Consider the following 14,784-nt stretch of genomic DNA (forward strand, 5'->3'; position numbering starts at 1 on the left):
CAAAGTGAATGTGTTTTCCCACATGGAGGATGTGACTAGATGTTGGAACACGTTAGGCATTACAAAATGAGCTACACTTCACACGGGACTTAAACTCTGAAATAAAGACTATAAGGTAACAGGCACCTGCGGTGCAATTTACTCCTAAACAGTACCTCAGACTTACTACAATAATTGGTAAGTCAGCTTTGTGTGCCTGTTTCATTATACCAATATGTATGTTTAAATGCCACATGTAATACATAAACAATATTTTTAATTACGTTAAAATTGGGTCAATAAAACACTCAAGTAATTTGACTACCTTTCCCCCACCCCGCCATATGCTTGAAATGAACTTGTATGTCACTGAAGACTTCAAGTTCGCTTCAATGTTCATTGTTTAGCCACTCAGACCAATGTTTATTACATCTAAAGACTGGGGAGTCTGGAGGGGTTTTGTGCGTTTATTTTCTCTAATGGAAACCTTTTTTTTTTTTTAAACCTGCCCTCTCCTATGTATCCCCTCCCCCTTTCCCCATGCCTGTTGCTGGCCTCCTCGCGGGCATCAAGTCGTTTTTTGGTGCCCAAGCCACATTGCTCCTTTAGTTTTGCATATAACAATGGAGATTAAATATGTCAATTTGTAATATCGACAGCCTAAGATCTCTAGATTTGTCCATGTCTTTCTGTGCGTAAGAGTGTTACTGCTCCTTGTTGATGTATAAGATTCCATCGTATGAATGTACCAGAACTTGTTTAGCCATGGCTCTGGGGTTGGGGGGTTGGTTCTTTGTTTTTGCTATTGCAGAAATCGCGGCAAGAAGCATGGGTGTACTTATGTCTGTTTGTGTTTTCCTCTTAATTTCTTCGTAGAAGTTGGAGAGAGGAGAGAGATTGCTAGGTCAGGTCATAAGGGACTTGGCTTTGCGTGTGCTGATGGCCGCACGCGTCGCGCTGGCTTCCGGCACGGCGCCCCCCTCCCACCAGCAGGGTTACAGCGTTCCTCTTGCTCTGCATCCTCTGCAGCACTTCTTAATTTCTAGTTTATTGAATTTTTTGAAAAGTGATGGTGTGCGATGGAAACTCATTGCTTTCATTTGTATTTCTCTCATTGCTAATGAGCTTAACAATTCTTCATATGGTTCTTGGCCACCTCTGGGTCATCTTTGGTAATGTTTGGGGTCATGGGATGAAGTTTGGCTCTTGTTTCATTCTCCTGCAGGTGAAGATCCAGTTTTCCAGCATGATTCGTTGAAAAGCTGTCTCTCACTCATTTAATAGGTTGTAGTTTTTATTTAAAAATGGAGGTGTCTGTATATACGTGGTTCTTCTTCTGAGGTGTCTATTATCATCCATTGGTCTTCCTGCCATTGTGCCAGTCCCAGGCTGCGTGTTAGCATGGCAATAAAGTAGGTTTGAAAGGCTGGGAGTGAAAGACCCACTTAGCTTTGTGAAAAATTTGAATAGTATCTGTGGGTGTGTGTGTTTGTCCTAGGTTCCTTTCTCTCTCATATAAATTTGGTAATTAGTTTTTCCATTTCTTTGAAAATTTGTGATGGAATTTGGATCACAAGTGCACTGACTTTGTAAAGTATTTTGAAAATGTTGATATTTTCACAACATTTAGTCTGCCTCCCTTTTTAAATAACACTGCTGCTAATTTACTATTGTAGTTGTATGATGTCAAAATAACTTGCTAATACAGAAAGCTTAATTTAAAAATATGCTCACTGGCTTACTAACCTAGGATTCATGGACTACTTCTACTTACATTTTAATGTTACATAATTTTGCTATTGCTTTGAAACCGTTGAGCCAACCTCTCCAATAAAACAAATCGCCAGACTCACTTCCATCGAGTCAACTGCTACTCGTACCAACCCTTGAGATTCTGAACCTATAAATCTTTAAGGAAGTAGAAAACCTCATCTTTCTTCCACAGATTGGTACCTTTAACTGCTGACGCGGTTAACAACCTGACACAAAGCCAACTACACAGACCTCTAACAAATTCTTCATCACAGTCGCTTGCATTTGCTGCATGTGCCACTTGAAGGCATTGGAAAGATAGCAAGCCTTTTGTTGCATTAAATCTGTGTTTCCCGAAGTAGGTAGTACATCCCCTGGGGATGCTGGACTGCTGCAAGTGATTGGAAAAGTCAGACACCTGCGCTTTATCCTGGATTGTGTGCTATTGTGGCAGGAGTTGTTTGCTTTGGTTTTGGGGGTGCTGTTTTTGGTTTGTTTTTTCCTGAACACAGGGCAGTAGGCCAAAGAAGTTTGGGAACCTATCCTTTAAACTCACTTGCCTGGAGTCTTCTCTGACTTCTAGGACCCTGTAGAACTGAAACCAGAGGGTTGCCTAGGTTGAAAATCCTTTAAAAAATAAAAAAGCAGGCTGCCGTATGTGCGTTAACATCACTGTATTTCTACTTAGGAGCCGAGCACTTTAGTCACTGCACTACCAGGGCTCCTATAGTAAACCCTTAGCCATCAAGTCTATTCCTACTCATGGTGACTATCTAGAGGGAGTAGAACTGCTCCTATGGGTTTCCAAGGGTGTAAATCTACACAGGAACCCAGTGTCTCACCTGCTCCTAGAGAATGACTGGCAGGTTAAAACGGCTGACTTGAGGGTAACAGCCCAATACACAACATATTAGGCCACCAGGCCTCTTCTTCTTGCGATAAAGTAAGGGTAAATTTTAAAAACCATATGCATCTGTTCTGAGTTGTCTACAAATGCTTAAAGATACAGAGTCTACCTGTAGTCGTAATGCCTTCCTCTCTGTCCCGCAGGAAAAGCAGTCCAGTGCTTGTCTGGGCTTGCCTAAAGAGTGCATCGGAGCTGACAAGAAGGCAATCTGGCAAAGTTCAGGACTCTAAGGAGGGATGCCTGAGCAGATCAGAGGACCAACAGCATCAGATGAATGATGACGTATGAGGACAAGGAACCAAGTCTCTTAGGAAGACACAAATATGCAAAGGGAGGACTTCAAATTAACTTTGTGGAGTCAAGCTGTAAGTGGAGGTAAAGATGTAATTTCATAGTTTTTAACAAATATAGATACAAACTCCAGATCACTAGCATCGAGTTAATTCTGATTCATAGCAACCCTAGATGACAGAGTAGAACTGCCCCTTGGGGTTTCTGAGCCTGACAATCTTTGCTGGAGCATACAGCTTCGTCTCCCTGGAGCTGCTGGTGGAGTGGAACTGCTGACCTTGTGCTTAGCAGCTCGACATGAAGCCTACTCTGCCACATGTAACTAAGACACACACCGAGAGATGGTGCGTGCATCCACTAAAATAACCTGGAAGCAGCAACATTGCCGAAGCAATGAGAAGAGTTAATGGCCAAATCCTGGTTTCTAAATATCTCTCCGTACTAAAGAAATCAAGATCACTGGAGGTTCCAACGGTGGGTCAAAGCAGGAATGAAGTGAGATTTTAACATCTTGGTATGCCACGGAGTCAGTGAGCTCAAAGAACGATGTGAACATGGCCAAAGAACACAGGAGCCACCTGGAAGGTAAGACAATTGATGCAGCACAATGAAGCGAGTAATGGATAATAAATTCATGAATAAAAGAGAAATCTGTTTGTCCACACTGATATATACAAATAGAAAAGGAAGTGCTTTCTTAGCTTAGAATGCCAGCTAATCAAGGTACCGGGAACTCAGCAAGAAACAACAATGATGCGAAATCTAGTGCTTTAAAGTGAGACACAACTTTACTCCGTCTTAAAGTATCTTCAGACAAAATTGTTACCAATTGCAAAAAAGAAGAAAACTTCATAGTGGAGAACCCTAATTTAAAAACACCATTTGAATCAAATGATAAAAATGAACACTTGTTCATTGTCATCAAATTGATTCCACTTGTGGGGGCCCCATGGATGCGATGGGCTCTAGGGCCTCTCAGACACAGGTTGTCCGGCCTGTTCCTCTGTGGTACTATTAGGTGGTTTTGAACCGCCAGCTCTGGTTAACAGTCAGTGCAAGCCAAACCATTAAAACTCACCTAATGAGATGCAGTAAGAATGCATCCTAATTCTGGTATTCCAGGTAAATCTGCATTACCTTGACCTAACAGAATACACATCAAACAAAACTGGAGGGGGTTTCTATAATATCACTGGCCTTCACAAACGTCAGGGCCATGAACGTCAGAGAGACAGAGGAGCTACTTCAGACTGACGGAGGCTGAGAAGACATGACACCTGAGAGTAATGCGATCCTGAAGTGACCATTGTTGCTGCAAGCACATTACTGGAATAATTGGCATATTTTGAATTTGGTCTCTGGGAGAAGGTTACTGAGTTAGTTTATTGTGCCAGCCTGGCCTATAAACACATGTGGGGTTAATTGAAGGACAGAGGGATAAATGGCTCGGTGAACCTTGCCTTTAGAGTTCTCGAGTCTCTTGCTTTCTAATGGTCAGACCAATATGTAGCTGCCTTAGCCAATTCCCTGCTTCAGCTGGCAAGGCTCACTTCCTGCAAGACATCCCCAAGAAGAAGCCACATGGATCTACCCCGATGCAGCCCTGGGTGCTGGAGCACCCGTGTAGAGACCCCTGCCAGTGCTGAGACGCTTACACATTCACTGACTCCGCTTTCCTCCTGCAGTCGGCGTCATAGTGTGTGTTCTGTGAGATGGAGGAGGACTTTGTGGATTGGTATTGGACATCTGGGTTAGTGGGTTAACGTTGGACTTGTGGACTTGGGCAGCACTGGGCTGGGATGTTCTCTTGATGTGCACTTAACCTGTATATGAAACTCTGTCTTATGCATGGTTGCTATGGCTTTGTTTCGCTGAAGCACCCAGACTAACGCGGTTACTGGGCAGATCATCATGCTGTGCTATTCATACAACGCTTCTATCAGGCTGGAATTATTGAAAATAAAAGTCTGTTTGGCAAGCCTCTCTGCTTGCTCATCAGTATTATTTTTAGGTGCCCCTGTGCTGCTAGGAACAGAACATTGGTAGAGCGGCAGTAAGGAAAGCGGGAGTAAAGTGGGGGAAAAGGTGAAGCGGTCATGTGGCAGCCATCCACCGACTAATTCACAGTCAAGTTTTTGCTTTCACTCACTTTCCTGGTGTCTTGCAAGTACATTTCCACCATAAGAAAGCCTGTGTAACCATTTTAAACACCGAAAAAGACTTATTTTGAGAGTATGTTTTCCTTCCTGTTCTTCACGAATTTATTTTTAGAGACATCGTTTATTATTCTGGAAGAGGCCACGCTAAGCAGCAAATTGCTAGACCACTCTCCCAGCCCCATGAATCACCTGCGAGCACCGACGGAGGAAGGGGTAACTTGGGGCGTTAGCGTTAGCTGCTAACTACCAAGTCGGTAGTTTAAAACCACCAGCGGTTCATAGGAGAAAGATGAGCGATTCTATTCCCACAGTTACATTCCCAGAAATCCACATGGGCAGTTCTATATTGTCCTATAGGATCGTTGTGAGTCACAATGAACTTAGTCACTGAATTATGAGACAGGGAGTTTAGTTTGGTCTTCCTAGCTTTCTTCATCCCATTCATTTACCTCACAGGCCTCTTCTTCTTTATCCGTCGTTTCCTCCTCTCTTCTCTTCACCAAAACCAAAACTCACCTGCATTGAGTTGATGCTGACTCAGTGTCCAGACAGGACAGAGTAGAACTGAGAACTGAATTTTTGAGACCAACTCTTTATGGGAGTAGAAAGCTCCACCCTCCTCCCACAGAGACTGATGGTTTTGAACTGCTGACAATGCAATTAGCCCCCATCTCATAACCACTACACCACCAGGCCTCCTTTTCCCTTGACCAGAGATGTAAAAATGCTTCTGAGACTCATTCAAAGAGAGAGGCCCACCATCAACATTTCTTGACCTATACTCTATTCCAAACCCTCCCTTAAAGCTGTGAGAAGAAAGGAAATCAGGGTGGTAAGCATCCCCCCTCCTTTTCGTTCTCTTTTGTTCGGTTTTCTAAATTTTCTCCCCTTGCAATTCAAGTCAGGGCTATAAAACAGCCTGCCACTCTGAAACACCACTTGTCAAGAATGTGAGAAATTGTTGAAAGAAAACTTTAGAAGATCTAAATTCAAACCACCTTGACTGCAATTAAAATCGCCACCATTCTTTAGTAATGACAGGTGGAGTACAAAGGAAGCAGCAATGACAGCCACAGAGCTTTCTAAGACCTGGAACAATATCCACAAATCAGGAGAAACAATAGACTCACAGTCTATCTGGTGAGATATTTTAGTTCTCGTGTTCATCTGCCTCACAGAGACTAATGGAATACACGGTTAGATAACCTGGGGCTCTCACCTGCAATCACCAACTGCCTCATCTCCATTATGGTCATGATCACCTCACATTCTCCTTAATTCCGTCTCGGTGTTAATGGCGAGAAGGAAAATGGCCATAGAAGAAGAATGGAAATCACAAATCAGGTAAGTAGTATTTGGGGCATTCTAAGAATCCCTGCCCAAGCGATCATCCCCCTGATAACTACTTGTAACCAGACCTGTTAACCGCTTTTATTGGACATTTCCTATGATGCAGTGTTCAAACCCAGCTACTGCAAGCTTATACTGTGTGACTTCATCCAGAACAGCCCCTTGGTAAGTCACACTCTGTGCTGCTGCGAATCCTGGGTCTAGTTCTTCTAGGCCAGGATCTGCAGCCCTCCTTGGGTACTCTCTGCCACAATAAAGGGGCTGGGACATGTGGCCCCATTTAAACCAATCTCTTCTCAGCATAACCTCTCTTATATTAGATCATGGGTCTTGAAACTTGTCCCAAAGTTGTCCTTCCTGGTATTTATTTACTAACTCACTCACCATATGCTTATAAGAACTTTGTGCAAAGTACTTCTCTGGGCACCGTGAACAAAACAAAAACAAAAATTTTCCCGTGTGGAGATTTCATTCTAATAGACAAAATTTTAGAATTAAAATAAATAAGTATATTATAAATGGAGCTAGACCCAGGATTTAAACTGACAGGGAAGGCCTTATATGTGAATAAACACCAGTGGTAAGTAAGGTGTGTACTTGAGGGAGTGGACAAAGCAAAAGCTTTATGACAAATTCTTCTTGTAATTGATGTAAATTTACAAAACCCAAAAAGTGACAGTGTGGAAACTATCCAAAATAATACAGGCTATCTAATGTTCAACATATGTTTCTCCCTGTCCAGAGGAAAGCATGCAGAAAATCAAAAGCACGTGGACGCAATTAGTCTGATGGACTAACAGGCCATGCAAACATCATTCTCCATGACCCTGAAACCAGAACAAGTAGAGAGCACCCAACTAGCACTGGCAACGGCTCTAAAAGGGATCGCATTAGAAGCACCTGAGTAGAGTGGAGATGTGGAACAAAACCTGGGGTCACAGAAAGACCAGGCTTACTGGTCAGATAGAGACTAATGGAACCTCCAACACTTTCACCTTAATCACGCTTCAGGTCTGGAAACAACTCCTGCCCAGGGCTCACTATTCAGCCAAACAATAGGTCTATACAGGAACAGTAGCAGTAGAGGGGTATCCTTATCTTAGAGCAGTGGTTCTCAACTTAGCTAACTACGGGACGTGGTGACCTCCCCCCCGCACACCACCATAAAATGATTTTCGTTGCTACTTCATCACTGTAATTGTGCTACTGTGATTAATCAGGTGACTCCTGTGAAAGGGTCGTTGGATCCTCAAAGGGGTCGCCACCCACAGGTTGAGAACCTCCCAGTGAGAGCCATCAACCATCTGAGCTATAAAAGGGCAGCATTGACCCAAAGACAAGCTTCAGATGGGTTAGGAAAGACTCGAAATAGGAAACAGGAAGTGGATAAGTGATGTCACGTGTGGAGATTACAATCAGTGAGATGAAAATCTTTGTGAATTGTTGAAGAGAAAATTGATCAGCTCTGTAAACCTTCATCCAATTCACAATACAAAGTTGAAAAATAATAATAAGCCAAGCAAAAGCCAGCTGTGATTTGGACTAGAGTGGCAGCATTTCAAGTGGTGAAAAGTAACTGAATTTTGCTAAAGAATTTCTATTGTTGCCTGTGAGGGACCTCAAGAATAATGTCAGGATATTTGGCCTGAGCAATAAGGAGACAGAACTTAGTTACTGAAGTAGAGAAGACTGAAGGAGGACCAAGATTGAGAAAAATACAAAAATTTTGGGGTTACTCTTGTTGGTAATCAATTGATATGCGGTCTGATGGTTGCTCTTATTTGCCAGTCTGAAGAACATGGGTGAGCACAACATGAACACGGGCAGTGGAGACAGTGCGAGTGAATGAAAAATAAAAGTGGTGGGAGTAGACAAGTGGTCGAGAGAGCACAGAAACGTTTTCTTTCCGTATCGCATGGTGACATTTCTAGACGCTTAAGTAATCAACAAAAGAATTGTAACAAGACCTAACTAATGAAGATACGTGGGACAAACAAACCAAACAAATGCAAAAAATCCTTGATTAATGTCAAATACGAAAGAAAGGGAAGAAAAGGTTATTTAAGCAAATATGGAAGACTAGTGATGAGATGGTAACTTTTCCTTCATTGTACCAGCAGCTGCATGAAGTGGAAAGACATTGAACACTTTAAGATAAGCATTATGAACTGAGTTTTAAAAATTGCACTACTCATCTTGAATGCAAAGATAGAGGAAGAGATAAGCATAAAAGAATAGGAAAAGATAACAGCAAATATGAACTCAAAGAATTTACATGGAATTGCATTACTAATAGCAGACAAAGTATGCTGGAAAACAAGAAGGGTTTACTAACTAAAAACTTTCACTAAAAAATATTTTCCATAATAGAAGATTCAAGAACATATGAAGACAAAATCTAAATTTGCGTGAAATTGGTAACATAGCCTGAAAATACATAAAGCAAGATTTGACGGAAATAAAAAGTCAAATGGACAAACTCACAGTTCACAATGTTACATATATCTTTCAGTAATTCCAAAATAAGCAGGGAAAATATCAAGACTGCATAAGATTTAAAAGCATAATCCACAAACTTAGCCAGAAAATGGAGAACTCAGCATCCGAAGAATGCATGTCGTTCATGCCTTTCAGTACACGTGGACCAATTTGCAGAATTATGCACGCGTGGGGCCGCGAACAAGTCTCCGTCAGTCAAGAGAACTGCAAAGATACGAAACAGGCAATCTCTGGATTATGACGAGTTCTGTTGCCAAATTTGTCTTGACGTCAAATGTGCATATAAGTTGAAACAGGTCTGACGTAATTATCAGTCAAGCGTCTGTCTTCGCATACAGTCTAGCGTGTGTGCATCAAAAGCCGTGGTGGCACAGGGCTCGGTGCTGCCCGGAAGACTTAGAAATCCGCTTCCATCATTATTGATGGTCTTAGAAGCCTAGTTCTACAGGGTCTCCGAGTCAAACCAAATTGACAGCAAGAGACATGTTTGGAGGCTTCTTTGTATGCATCAAAGAAATACTTCCAGACACCCTAAAACATCCTTAGCCCAAAACAATAAATAATACTAATGGTTTGGTAGGAATCATGAAGTAGCACTGATTCATTACTGAAAACCATTGTATGTACTTCAAAAGGTTAATATAATACACTTTATGAGGGATAAGTCATACTATGAGTTGTATCTAAACATACATAGTACATATTAATACAGTTAACTAACTGACATTAGATTCTTGGAAAATGCCGATAACACTTATAAAATCCTAACAAGATTAATCAAGACAAAAGACAAGGCACAAATTACAAATGTTAATATTAAATTACATCAAATGATACAATGGAAAAAACGTAAGTCAAAACATTTATAAGTTTAGATATAAAGAAAAGTCCTAAGAAAATAAAATTTATCAGATTTGACACTAAAAACCTTATATATTTACTTAAAAATCTTTGTAATAAAAAATTTCCCATAATAAATTCTTCCAAATAGCTCACGAAAAAATAAATCCAACCTTACACAAACTCAGAAAACAGATAAAAAGAGAATGCTTTCCAATTCACTTATGAGGTCAGCATAACTGTCATAATAAAATGACATGAATGTAATTTAAAAGGAAGATTATAGACCATTCTCTTTCATAAAAATAAATGCAAAAATCCTAAATCATATATTAGGCACTGTGGTGGTTATACAATCTTGTGTCAACTTGAGGGTATTCAGAGTGAAAGGGTGGAGTCTAGTCTGTCCATCAGGTCACAGACTGATGATGCCTCCTTGTGGGCAAGGCCTCAGGAGGATTCGGGAACTTCCTCTCTCTGCTTCTCTTTCCTGTTGGGAGCCACATGGCTGAGACCAACTAGCACCTCAAGATACATCCACCACCACTGGGTTCACAGACTTTTCACCCACTGGCCTGTGATCTTCCTGCATTCTGCATCATTGCATGTGGCTGTGTGAGTCTGAAGAAAGACATATGGATTGGTATTGGACTTATTGTTTGAAATTGGACTAAAAGATGATCTGGACTGGAATGTTTTCTTGGTATACATTACTCTTTGATACAAAACTCTTTCAGATAGATAGATAGATAGATGATAGATAGATAGATAGATAGTCTCTAGATTTGTTTCTCCAGTCAACCCGGCATAACACTTTAATCCAGTATTTTTGGTTTTTTAAAGCATCATGATCCTAAATGGTATATTCCAGGAATGCAGTGGCGGTTTAACATTTAAAAATCAATCAACATAAAGTATCCTATCATCAGGATAAAGAAAAACAATCAGTTTAAGAAAATAATTATAGAAAAAGCATTCCACAAAACTCTAGTACTCAGAATAAAAAAAAATTTTAAACCCTTAACAAACTAGGAGTAGAAAGATACTTGTTAAACACACCAACACATATCCAGAAAAAGTGTGTGTGTGGGGGGGGGAATCCTACAGCAGAAATCATAATTAATGGTGATCTATAAGAATATGCCTTTCACAATTGTGAACAATAAAAGTCATCTGTCACTCCTATAGAGTACATTGCTCTGAAGGTCCTACCCAGTGCACAACCACAATAAAAATTCATTTTAAAATTAAGGATTGGTGGAAGTACAAAGGATAAACTCGATAAAGAGCGTGGCACCCCATCAGACTTGACTGGAGGCCATGCCTAGAGGTCAAAATTCAGACCTTTATCTATTTACAGGTTTTCTTTCTTTTTTAATTTTTTTCTTTTTAAATTAATTTATTCTTTTGTGGGTCATTGGTTTTCTTTTTTGTTGTCATTGTTGGGTTCTCTTTTGTTGCTTTGTCTTGCTATGCCATGTTTCTTGGTGTCTATTATTATCTCTACAGATCTATCTAGATAAGATAGGCTGGATGAACAGTCTGGAGGAGAAAACAATTGGACCGATGGTTCCAGGGGGACATGGGCGAGGGGGAGGTGGGGATAAGTAGGTGGTATGGACCGACCCAAGTTCTCCAAAATTAGTGGTAAGGAGGGTGTGAGAGGCCTGGTAGGGATTCAGCAATGGCAATGTAACCAAGAGAAATTACTGAAACCCAAATGAAGGCTGAGCATGATAGTGGGACAGGAGGAAAGCAAAAGGAAATAGAGGAAAGAACTAGGAGACAAAGGGTATTTATAGAGGCCCAAATACAGGCATGTACATATGTAAATATATATAAGATGATGGGGAAATATATCTACGTGCATATACTTATAGGTTTAGTATTAAGACAGCAGATGGACATTGGACCTCCACTCAAGTAATTACTCAATGCAAGAACACTTTTTTCCTATTAAATTGGGATTCCATGATGCACACCTACCCGACACAATCACTGAAGACAAATTTGTGCATAAGCAAATGTGGTGAAGAAAGCTGATGGTGCCTGGCTATCAAAAGATATAGCGTCTGGGGTCTTAAAGGCTTGAAGGTGAACAAGCGGCCATCTAGCACAGAAGCAACAAAGCCCACATAGAAGAAGTACATCAGCCTGTGTGACCATGAGGTGTCTAAGGGATCAGGTATAAGGCATCAAAGAACAAAAAATCATATCATTGTAAATGAGGGTGAATGCAGAGTGGAGACCCAAAACCCATCCATAGGCAACTGGACACCCCCTAACTGAAGGGTTGTGGGGAGGAGATGAGCCACTCAGGGTGCAGGGTAGCAATGATGAAACATACAACTTTTCCTTTAATTCTTAAATGCTTCTTCCCCCCACTATCATGATCCAAATTCTACCTTACAAATCTGGATAGACCAGAGGATGTACACTGGTACAGATAGGAACTGGAAACACAGGGAATCCAGGGCAGATGATCCCTTCAGGACCAGTGCTGAGAGTGGCGATACCGGGAGGGTGGAGTGGAAATGGGCAACCAATTACAAGGATCTACATATAACCTCCTCCCTGGGGGATGGATAACAGAAAAGTGGGTGAAGGGAGACGGTGGACAGTGTAAGACATGACAAAATAATAGTAATTTATAACTTATCAAGGGTTCATGAAAGAGCAGGGAGCAGGGAGGGAGGGGGAAAATGAGCTGATATTAAGGGCTCACGTAGAAAGCAAATTTTTGAGAATGATGAGGGCAACAAATGTACAAATGTGATTGACACAATGGATGGATGTATGGATTGTGATAAGGATTGTATGAGCCCCAAATAAAATGATAAAAACATTAAGGATTGGTAAAGAGGAAATGAAAGCTTCATTGGCCACATATAACATAACTATGTATGGACAAAATACAAATAAACCATGACAGTAAGGAAATTGAGCAATGTCACTAGAAACAAGTCAGAATTTAAAAATTCATTCAGATAATATTTAATAAAAATATATACATATATACCAATTATATATATTTCTGCAGCATGTTATATGACAGGTGAACTAGTTTGAGGTATGAAATGACATTTGGAGAAACACTTAAAATTGGTTAAAGTAACTAGAATGTAATTGAGCTGGAAGTTTTTATTAGAGTGACAGAAAAGAAATTATTGATAAATATGATTATAAAGATGGAAACATACTGTTTCGTGTAAGGTATCATCTTTCTTTTTAGCCATGATGTTAGCCATGGTCTTGGGTGGCACAGTATTACATCACAAAATGCACATATTGGATAGATAGGTCAAATATTAGGAAATATTTTAAAGTTGTATAATTCAGTATTTTAAGTTTAAAATGCTGATATTCTTATCTTAAAAAACATACACTATTAAGTAAATTTTTGTCAATTTTCTACATCAAATATATAAAACCAAAACATTCCTTTGAAATCTGCACTTCTATAGAAGGGTCTTTAAGAACAGCAAGGGCTCTATTTCTCAGTCTAGACTATGGTATTCTCTAGGAGCCAGGAGCCCCTGGAGACCTAGAGACCTGGTGTTGGGCTGTGAGCCCCATAGACCTGGTGTTGGGCTGCTAAGGACGAGGTTGGCAATTCAGATGCACTTCCCATCAGAAAGAGGAAGTGATCTGTTCCAGGAAAGATTTACGCCTCAAAAATCCAGATCGGCTCACAGTGAGGCCATATTGACTGGATGGTAGTGAGTTGTTTTGGGGGATTATTCTCTTATCGTCTCCATTGACCTTATAAGGTTCAGTGTATGTCTAATATACTCTTAAGAAAATAGGTGTATCCTAAATGATATTCTGCAATAAAATACCATGAAATTCTGGATGAAACATAACAAAACTACTTTAAAGTGATCTTACAATTCTAGCAGGGCTCTTTAAAAAAAAACACACACAACAAAAATACCTCCATACAATAAAAAGAAAGAGAAGGTAGAAACCAATACAGGTACATTCTTGAGCAGACAGGTACCTGGGAATAGTGCCACTTTAAAAACAAAAGTAGGTGGTGTTTAATTACCTTGCAAAACTATAGTCAATACCTGAGTATCCAACAAATGAAGTTGGAGTGGTAAACTTTATATTGAACATATGTCTTCAATGAACAGATGAATAAGATAAAATCGTTTCCACCAGAAAAAGCAAACAATGCGGCAGCTTATTCTGGGCTAGGCTTAAGTGCTGTGTGGAGGGAATGGAGATATTTTTTTCCTTAAGAATTCATAATTAAAGCCATCGTTTTATGTATGCTTGGCACAGTGCATTGAATAATGACTCCCCAGATGCCCATATCCTAATCCCAGGAAGATATGCCTATATTACTTTACATGACAAAGAGACTTTTCAGATACGATTAACCTTAAAATTATATGGGTGCATATATGTACTTGTGAAATTACTTAATCTACAAAATATTATGTGTGTCATTTATGAGTACAGGACATGGTTCTCAACTTTTATCTCTGCAATAGAAGGGTCATGGATGGAAACAGATAAGGTGAGACTCAGACATCAAATCTTCTAATCAAATAACTTCTATTTACATACTGGTTAATTATTAAAGCTAAATAACAGAAATCAAAATAATACAAAGAATTCTGGTGAAGATAGCATTCTGTATTTTTTGACAGGATGTTTATTTCCCTGACAGATACTAAGCAACCTGGATAAAGTGCTACCAAGTAGACAGATGTAATAATTCTGAAAGAATGATCTATTTCTTAATACATGATGCAATGATTTATTGGGGATTTTGGGGGACAACTGGAGGGAGAGAGAACAAACAATAAATTCGGGAGTGGGCAAGGAGCATTAGAACGGATTGTGATCACGTGTATACAACTCTTTTAAAATCAATTTAAATATAGGAGTGTATGATATGTGAATACTATATTAAGAAAACTGAGGGGGGAAAATGAAACCAAACTTGACTAATGGTTAACATGGGTAAAGGAGGAAGAATTGTTGCTTAGAAGTCAT

At 40.1% G+C, this 14,784-nt stretch overlaps 1 pseudogene; it reads left to right on the forward strand.

Moving 5' to 3' along the window:
• The first annotated feature begins 3,483 nt into the window (after positions 1–3,483).
• LOC142428577 (ribosome biogenesis protein BRX1 homolog pseudogene) overlaps positions 3,484–14,784 on the forward strand; it is a 47,304-nt pseudogene continuing 36,003 nt past the window's right edge.

The sequence above is a fragment of the Tenrec ecaudatus genome, chromosome 16 (genome assembly GCF_050624435.1).
Source record: "Tenrec ecaudatus isolate mTenEca1 chromosome 16, mTenEca1.hap1, whole genome shotgun sequence".
NCBI classification, from domain to species: Eukaryota; Metazoa; Chordata; class Mammalia; order Afrosoricida; family Tenrecidae; genus Tenrec; species Tenrec ecaudatus.